This window comes from Culex quinquefasciatus, chromosome 1 (genome assembly GCF_015732765.1).
Source record: "Culex quinquefasciatus strain JHB chromosome 1, VPISU_Cqui_1.0_pri_paternal, whole genome shotgun sequence".
NCBI lineage: Eukaryota > Metazoa > Arthropoda > Insecta > Diptera > Culicidae > Culex > Culex quinquefasciatus.
In genome coordinates this window covers 109958184-109968525 of record NC_051861.1, presented here as the reverse complement: position 1 = coordinate 109968525, position 10342 = coordinate 109958184, and positions in this window count along the sequence as shown.

Here is a 10342-nt window from a genome sequence, read left to right as displayed (position 1 = left end):
GCCTGAATTGATGTTTTTTAATTGTTAAAAAGTTGCATTGAAAAATTCTAGAACTTGAACTTTAAGAATTTTTTTTATGTTTTTATTTTTGAATTTCGATTTTTCAGAATTATTTGTGTTTTGAATTTCATGTCTGTAGTCGGGAAATGCAATGAACTGTGTATACTTTCGCTAAAGCCTAGAGAATTATTTTCATTAAAATGGAAAATTAAATGTTTTCAAACCCTGAAATTAAACGTATTTTAAATTTAGACAATTTAATTATTTAATTTTATAATTTCTCAATTCATATCTGTGATTTTGTTCTTTTATTTATTTATTTAAATATGGAAATATTTGAATTTTCGAATTTAATCATTAGTTTCAAAAATGTCAAGATTCTTAATTTTTAAATTCTTGATTTTTGAAATTTTACCTTTTTAATTCTTAAAACTTTGAAATTTTTGAATGTTTGCTGTGATTTTTTTTGAATTTTCAGTTTTTTTTTAGAAATTAAGAAATTTTGAAAGCAAATTAGGATCTTTCAATGTTAGAATTTATGATTTTTTGAATTAAAAAAAATGAACTCCTGAATTTTTAATCTTTATAAGAAAAATGCAATTAACTTTAAACCTTGATTCTAAGTCCGTATTAGAGAAGATATTGATATAATTTATTATGTTTAACTTAGTCTTACTTATTTGTTGCAAAGTTCACAAAAAACTCAAATCTACTTTGTGAGACTAAGTTATTTTTGTCGACTTTGATCCAGACTATTTTCAACAGCAATCTCTTTAAGATTCAAAGAGAATGTTGCCAATTGACTGATTACAAAATGACAGATTGACAGAATTGACAGAACACTGCTGGCATCGCTGCTTTCTTCACTGCACTGGATCGTACTTACCTGGAATCACTTACCTTGCTTACAAAACACGTCAGTTGTTTAAATGTTCGTCATGGATACCACAACCTTGAAGTCCGTAATCGGGAAGCCCAATTGACTTAGTACACTTTAACTTATTTGAAGCCACTTACCTTGTGAATATTCATATAATATTATAAATTGGTTATAGGTACCTTGATTCTGAAGTCCGTACTAGAGAAGTAATCGATTTAATGTTACTTACAATCTTACTACAAATTTTAGAAAGACCTCTCAAAATTAAATGTTGACACCAACCAGTGCAAAGTCTAGTTCACAACCTCAAAACGCCAAGTTGCATCAACAACACGAAAGATCACACAGAACAGATTGTCTACCGCGAGCTCACTGCGAATCTAGATCAAGAGAATCAACTCTCAACCGCCATGCGATGTTCGGAGAGCGCATCGCAACGCCATCTTACGCCAAACCAAGCCGGGGCGCGTGACCTTGGAACGCTGCGGTTTTTTTCCTGCGGTGTAACTTTTGTTAGTAGAATTAAGAGGAGGCAAAAAGAAGAAGTTGTACACACGCGCCTTAATGCCTACTGAGGTACTGAGGCCGGTCTAATTAATCTACTTTGCTGGCCAATTTCCTCGGGTTTTTTTTTTCGAGTTGGTTCTTGGTTTTTGGAAAGGGGTTTTTTTTGAGGTTAGGTTCGGTGTGAAGAATCAACTTGTAGTGAACCCTTTTCAAATTTTGCTTAATTTGCAAAAAGAGGGGTGACTCATGATTCCAAATCCCTACAGGATATCGTTATACCAGTTTGGATTAATTTTGCAACACCCCTTTTTAGCAAATTCAATGTCCCTGAAGGGATTCTTCAATTGCAAGGCATGGTTGGTGTTCCGAAGTGGACAGTCAACTTCCGTAGCTGTACACAGAAATGGATCGATTTGTAGCAATTCTTCCAAGTAAGTTGAAGCTCGTGCCATTATGTGTTGTTACCCAGTGACACAACCTCTTAAGGCGTAGAGACAAAAGCAAATTGAAGAAGTCAACTTGAGTTGTGTCCGGCGTTGAGGTAACAAGTCTTGCTAGGTTCTCCAAATCAGCGATTACATCAGGCTGTGGAGATTGCAAAATCGATCATATTTCAAGTAAATTATTCCGCAAATTCACCTACTTGAAATTCACCGTAAACATTTATCAAAAAGTTGAACAACTTTTTCCGCGCTATCAAGCTGAGACGTTGCAAAAATTGCAAAAAGAAATTGCAAGTAACACTGATTACTTCCCGCCTCAAGATACTTGGGGTGCGATTAAATTTTACGCGTCGGCGCAAATAAAAAGTAAGAGTCGATGCACCAAACCAAACGGGTGCGGTTTAGCGGCCTGATGTGCAACTGAGTATAACCGGTGGTGCGTTTTACAAGGCTCATCATCATCATCATCGTTTCGGGAATGATGGACGGTTTATTCCGCGAGCGCGGAATGTGTCGCGCGACGTAGAACACGAAATTCTGCGTTTTGATTTTAGAGTCGAAAAATTTGAATTTATCTACTTAGTTGGATCAGGCGAATTTTTCGACTCTTCAATTTTCAACACAAGCCTCTTTAAAAGTTTTTAAAGAGGTTGTTGAGAATTGACTAATGACAGATTGACAGAGTTGACAGAACTTCACTTTCACTGCACTGGAACACCTATCTGAAAACACTTACATTTTTTGCTAAACACTTTGCCAGTTTGATTTTTCGCCTTGGGTACCTCAACTTTGAAGTCCGCAGTCGGGAAACTCAATCACTTAACACTTGCATTTCACTACTTGAACCACTTACCTTGAAATCTACAGCTAAAACGATTGATCGATTTTGGTACCTCGATTCTGAAGTCCGTAATAGAGATGTCTTCAGCCTGAAATATCATTTCCGAGCAAATGCAATGCTTTTTCCCTAAAGAAAAACTTCGTTGGTCGTTCACGCTAAAATCTAGCCGTTCTGGGATGTCGTTTCGGGCGACGGTTTCTTCCTCGTCGTCGTCGTCACCACGACGACCATTCATTCTTCGAGGACCATTAAAAATATGAGAGATGTCGTGCGTGTGTCAAAGTTTTCTGTCTCTTTCTTTTTTGTTAGGAATTATTTCTTTCAACCGCTATTAAGTTATTAATAGCAGCAGCAGCCGCATCTGCCGCGAGAGGTGCTAAATGACACGATTCTGCCAAATTTTGGGAGATTTTTCTTTTGGGTTTTGGGAAAGTTTGATTTAAATATTGTGAGATGTTCTTTGTAAAAGTTTGATGGTTTCATTTTTTTAACGGCTTAAGCAACTTAATGATGGTTGTCAACTTTGTGAGATGACCGTTCTAAATCAATTCTATACCTAGGTTCCTTGATATTGAAATCCGTAATTGAAAACAGTTCGGCTCAAAGTACTTTCTTGACAAGACAAACTAAGATTTGACAGTTGACAGAATGTAAACAAAACATGCACTTACCAACATATTTTCCTTCAAACTGCTATTCATTTGGGAAACACTTACCTTAGAGAAAACACAACAAAATCGGTGTAATTTCGGAATCCTTTGTTTAGCTCTTCAAATTGAAAAAAGTTTCCTTCTTTCGTCCAATAAGTTATCTCTTCTTTTAAAATCTCGAAAATCTATAAAATCTAAAATTCATGAAAAATTTGAAAAATCTAAAAATCTTGATTATTCTAAAATCAAACATTTTTATCTTAAAAATCTTGATCATAAAAATCTTTGAAATTCCGATAATCTTGAAAATCTTGAAAACTTTAAAAACCCTAAAAACTTTAAAAATCTTTAAAAAAAATGAAATTCTTGAAAATTTTGAAAATCTATAATTTCTGAAAACCCTGAAAATCTAAAATTTCTTGAAAATCTTAGAAATCATGAACATCTTAAAAATTTCGAAAATCTTTAAAATTTTGAAATTTTTAAAAATCTTGGAATTTTCGAAAATCTTAAATTTCTTGAAAATCTTAGAAATCATGAACATCTTAAAAATTTCGAAAATCTTTAAAATTTTGAAATTTTTAAAAATCTTGGAATTCTCGAAATTCTCGAAATTTTCGAAAATCTTGAAAATCTTGAATATCTTAAAAATCTTCGAATTCTTGAAAATGTTCAAAATCTCTAAGATCTTTAAAATGTTCAAAAACCTGAAAAACCTTCAAAATTTTAAAAATATTAAGAATCTTGAAAAAAAATTTAAATCTTGAAAATCTTGAAAACTTTTAAAGTCCTAAAAACCTTAAAAATCTGAAAAATTCAGAAAATTCCAAAAATCTTAAAAATCATGAAAATTTCAAAAATCATGAAAAACTTGAAAATCTTGACCATCTTAATGATTTCAAAAATCTTGAAAATTTTGAAAATCTTTGAATTCTCGAAATTCTTGAAAATCTTGAACATCCTGAACAAATTTTCAAAACCTTAAACATTCAGAAAATCTTGAAAACCTTCAACATCCTGAAAATCTTAAAAATCTTGAAAATCTTAAAAATCTTGAAAATCTTAAAAATCTCGAAAATCCTAAAAATCTCGAAAATCTTGAAAATCTTGAAAATGTTAAAATCTTGAATTTTCAAAATTCTTAAAACCCTGAAATTTTTTTAAAAAGACCTTGAAAACTTTAAAAATATTGAAAATTTTGCAAATCTTGAAAATCTTTAACGTCCTTGAAAATTTCTTAACATCCTGAAATTTTTAGAATTCTCGAAAATCTAGAAATTTTTTAAAAATTTTGAACATCTGGAAAATCTTAAATCTTAAAAATCTTTAAAATCTTGAAAAACATGGAAATCTTGAAAATCTTGAAAAATTTTACAGTCCTAAAAACCTTTAAAATCCGAAAATCTAGAAAATCTAGAAAATCTTGAACATCTTGGAAATTTTGAAAATCTTTCTAACCTTTGGAACTTTTGAAATCTTTTATCTCTTTAAAATTTTTAAATCTTTAAAATCTTCAAAACTTTAAAATGCTTAAATTTAAAAAATGTATAAATTTTCAAAATTTTCCTTACATAAAAAAATTAAATCTAAAGATTGTTACTTCATAACCTTCTATATCTATCATTTCTTAAAAATTTCAAAAATCTTGCATATCTCGAAAATCTTAAAAATCTTGAAAATCTTTAAATCCTGAAAATCTTGAACATTTTATAAATCTTGAAAATATGGGAAATCTTAAAAAAATAAAATCTTGAATATTTTGAAATTCTTGAATAGAAATAAAGAAATTCTAAAGTTCTTGAGGATTTTGTAGATTTTTAGGATTTTTAAAAAATTAAAAATTTTGGAGATTTTGAAGAACTTTGGAGATTTTGAAGAACTTTGGAGATTTTGAAGAACTTTGGAGATTTTGAAGAACTTTGGAGATTTTGAAGAATGTTGGAGATGTAAAAATTTTGAAAATTTGGGAGATTTTGAAGATTTTGTAATTTTGAAGATTTCTGGAGATTTGAAGATTTTAATGATTTTGAAGATTTAAAAAAAAAATCATGATTCAAGATTTTGAAGAATTTTTGAGATTTTATTGATTATAAAATTTCTTAAAATCCTCAAGAACTTTTTTTTTTAATTTCAAAATTTTCAGATTTTGAAGGTTTCAATGATTTTGAATATTTTGAAAGTTTGAAGAATTTGAAGAATTTTGAAGATTTTAAAAATTTTCACAAATTTGAGAGATTTTGAAGAATTTTGGAGGTTTGAAAATTTTGGGACATTTCGAAGAACTTTAGAGATTTTGAAGAATGTTGAAGATGTAAAAATTTTGAAAATTTTAGACATTTTGAAGATTTAAGTAAGTTTGAAGATTTTTGGAGATTTTAAAAATGTTGTGGATTTTAAAGATTTTCAAGATTTTAAAAATTTGAATGTTTTTAATTTTTTTTTGACGATTTTGACGAATGTTGGAGATGTGAAAATTTTAAAAATTTGAGAGATTTTATGATTTTGAAGATTTCTGGAGATTTGGAGGTTTGAAAGATTTTGTAGATTTGGAGATTTTAAAGATTTTGTAGATTTTGAAGATTTTCAAGATTCAAGATTTTGAAGATTTTAATGATTATACAAATTCTCAAGAACTTTAACTTTTTGTGAATTTCAAAATTTTCAAGATTCTTAAGGCTTTGAAGATTTTGAAGTATTCAAAGATTTTAAAGAATGTGAATGTGAATGAATGAGAAAATTTTGAAAATTTTTGACATTTTAAGATTTAAGTGATTTTGAAGATTTTTGGAGACTTGGAGATTTGAAGATTTTAAATTTTTTGTAGATTTTAAAGATTTTCAAGATTTTAAATTTTTTAAAAATTTTGAGGAATTTTGGACGATTTTGACGAATGTTGGAGATGTGAAAATTTTGAAAATTTGGGAGATTTTGAATATTATATAATTTTGAAAATTTCTGGAGATGGAGATTTTAAAGATTTTGCAGATTTTAAAGATTTTCAAGATTCAAGATTTTGAAGAAGTTTTGAGATTTTGAAGATTTTAATGATTTTAAAAATCCTCAAGAACTTTAACTTTTTGTTAAATTCAAAATTTTCAAGATTCTGAAGGTTTTGAAGATGTTGAAGTATTCAAAGATTTTGAAGTATTCAAAGATTTTAGAGAATGTTGAAGATGTAAAAATTTTGAAAATTTTAGACATTTTGAAGATTTTAGTGATTTTGAAGATTTTTGGAGATTTGATGATTTTGAAAATTTTGTAGATTTTAAAGATTTTCAAGATTTTAAATTTTTTAATGATTTTGAAGAATGTTTGACGATTTTGAAGAATTTTTGAGATTTTGAAAGTTTCAAAGATTTTGAAGAATTTTGAAGATTTAAATATTTTGAAGAATATTGGTGATTTTGAAGAATTTTTGAGATTTTGCAGATTTTTGAGATTTTTCAGATATTAATGATTTTAAATATTTTGAAGAATTTTTGAGATTTCAAGGATTTCAGAAATTTTGAAGGTTTTGAAGATATTGAAAAATATAAGATTTTTTTTTTTAATATTTAGAAGAATTTTGGGGATTTTGAAGATTTTAAAGGGTTTGGAGAAGGGTTTCAAGATTATGTAGATTTTACAGATTTTCAAAATGTTGAAGATTTTTTTTTAATATTTATAAGAATTATGTAGATTTTAAAGAATTTGAAGGTTATGAGGATTTTGAAGATTTTAAAGATTTTGAAGAATTCTAGAGATTTGAAAGTTTGGAAGAATTTCGAAGATTTTGATAATTTTGAAAAGTTTTAATCAATTTAAAGATTTTGAAGATTTGAAGAAATTTAAAGATTTTGTAATTTGAGATTTTTGTAGAGGCATCCAATAATTTATCACCCTCTCATAAAACAAAGAAAAAAAACAGGTGCCAATACACCTCTCAAAATGCACGTGCCACGTGCACCTTCCCTAAATTACCCTCTGATCCGAGGGGTCCACCTCAACAAAAGACCAGAAAAAAAAATCGTTTCAAAATAACCGCTCACACACGTTTGTAATACAATCCATCTTCAAAACACACGACGCGATCGAACACACTTGAAAACAATTTACGATGGCACCTCCAACTAACGCGAGTTTTTTTTTCTTTTCTTCCTTTCCAGACCGTTGAACGACTCACGGAATTTAGGTAAGTGTCTAAGGCGGGCGTTCGGCACGCACCAAGCCGAGCTAATCAGTGTAACTTTAAGGTTTTTTTCTTTTCGTTTTTCTCTCGGAGCACCCACAATGCAGTGACAGCGAATGCAATTATCTTAATTTTAAATATTTTTTGGATGAGGCATGTCGAGGTCGTGGAGACTGATTAAAATTCCAAGGAGTTTTTTGACGTTTCCCAGAAATTTTCGGTGGCCTCAAGTTTGAAATTTGAGATCGTAACTTCTCCGCAACGCTAAAATGTTTAACTTTTGATTTAACGAGTTATGATTCTCGCTAGAACCGTAAGCTCTTTACGGTTTCGTCGTCGGAGAATAGTTGAACACACCTCAGAAGAGTCCTTTTCCCAGCCCGGCCACCGCCGCACTGATGAGGATCGTAAAGTATTTATGAGTTCTAAGCACTCTGGGAACTTTACACGAACGACTCCCGTGTTCCGTCCATCGGCTGCATTTATGAGGCTTTTGAACGGCAACAGATTACGACGTGTAAATGGGTCTTTATGGGTGGGATTTGCTGTCCCAAGAGGTCTGGGAAAATTGACAGTGTCTTCCTAAGTTAATGGAAGTTCTTTGAAAATTTCGCAAATTCTTTGAATGAGTTTTGAATTTTCAAAGAAATTGCCAAACAATGCCAGGTGACAGATAAATTGACAGTTGACAAAACACTGTTGAACTTACTTTCACTTGTTTCACTATCACTCTGTACTTACCTTCACAAAAAAAAACAGAAAAAACACTTTACCGACTCATTGATGATTTCCAGGTACTTCGATCTGACGTCGGTAATCGGGAAACGGTAAAACACTTACCTGTTCGGTTTTAGTCTGAGTTTGTCTTAGGTACCATGAAGTTCAAGTCGGTAATAGAGAAGCTAGAATATGACAACTGTTTTTGAATTCCTTTTCCCGGTTCAAATAAAAAAAGCAAATTAAAAAAAAACATTTCTCGATCACCGACGTCAAACCTACATACCTACCTTCAAATAGCTAAACGAGCAATTTTTCAGAATTTGAAAACCTTTTTTTCTGCTGTTAAAGTAAATCTGTAGTGTCTCATAATCAAAACATCCTCTTGTCTAGTAATAAATTAGTCCAAACAAATTTGTGCAGTGAAGTCAAGTGCTTTCTTTCTCTACAAGATGACTCAATCTTAAAATCCTCTCCAATCTCACTAGCAAAAAGACTTCCAAAATTTGTCTCACGTGCACTTAATTTCAAAAATAACCCCAACATCTGTCTCTTTCCCGACTTCTCCGTCCAAACTATAGTCCCTTCTCATTCTCGTCATCATCGTCATCATCATTTTGAGCGTTGAAAAATTAAGAATCTTGTCGCGCCAACACTAGCGATGACGATGACGAAGGCGTGTCACCAGCACACAGCATGTCAGCTCAACATAACTGTCCAATTCCATTGCGACAAGTTCTTATTCCGACGAGGAGGAGGATTTGATTCCCGCGGGAACGCTGCTCCTCTTTCTTGCGAGCGAACGTCTTGCGGAGATTGGTTAACCCTTGAATGTCTCGGGTATCAATTTGCTTTGAAAACTTCTTCACTGAATTTGGCGTGAAAAACTGTGAAGTTTGACACGTCGCACGGTGGTATTTGGTCGAGGTTGGAAATTGGCCACACGGTGCCCGTGGCACCGGTTCCGGTCAATCCGGAACGGGGTCACGGTTGTGATGTTAGCGAAAACGGTCGTGCGACGTATCAAACCTCATTGTTTTCGAAGGAGAGTATGGATCTTTGACGAAAATTTCATTTTGGCCACTTTGGCGACCTGGAATCTGTAAATCCGGAACATGACCCATACTGAAGCAAATCTTTAAAAAACTATCGTATCATAATAATTATCATGAAAATATGTTCTGGTTCTCAGAAGTTGATTTACACTCTCCAACTTACTTGCCACTTGGCCACCTGGAATCTATAGATCCGGAACATGTTGGAACTAGTCTTAAAAAATAACTCATTGTGAAACATATATCTTTTCAAAAGCATCAATTGTGTGACATATCAAGAAACAAAATTGTTTGACACTCTACAAAAAAAAAATTGAAGATGTCTAGCCCCTTGAACCTTCCGGAGTCGGTAAATCCGGAACATGGTCCATAGTGAAATAAATCTTTTTCAAAAATACTCATTTATTATTCTAAGCTTTTATTTCGAGGAAAAATCATTGTTGAAAAACTCCCCATCGAAATCGTATCGAAAAACCATGTAGTTTGGCACGTCGCACCGTGGTATTTGGTTCAAGTCGAAGATCAACCACAATGGCTCCCGGGGACCGGTTTTACCCAACCCGGAACGAGGTCACGATCGTGATGTGAGTGAAAATGTTCGTGCGACGTGTCAAACTTCGTGGTTTTCAATGGAGAGTTTGGAAATTGTACGGAGTTTTGGTGATTTGTTCATGTTCACTGGTTATTTTTTTTATCAATTTTCAACAGTCTAAAATTTATATTAAAAAGAACTAATAAATAAGCGAGCACCTTTCCATTGAAATCGCATTGAAAAATCATGACGTTAGACAGGTCGCACGGTGATACTTAGTTTAAATCGAAAATTGGCCACAAGGCATCTGTGGGACCGGCTCCGGTCAATCCGTAACGGGGTCAAATTTAAGAAATCTTTTTTCCAAAACGTTCATATCGCAATTGCAACAAAAAACCAAGCAGTTTGACACATCGCACGCTTAGATTGGGTCCAGGTCGAAAATTGGCCACTTGGGGCTCGCGGAACCTATTCCGGACGATTCCGATCATTCCGGAACGGGGTCACGGTCGCGATATAAGCAAAAATAGTCGTGCGACGAGTCAAACT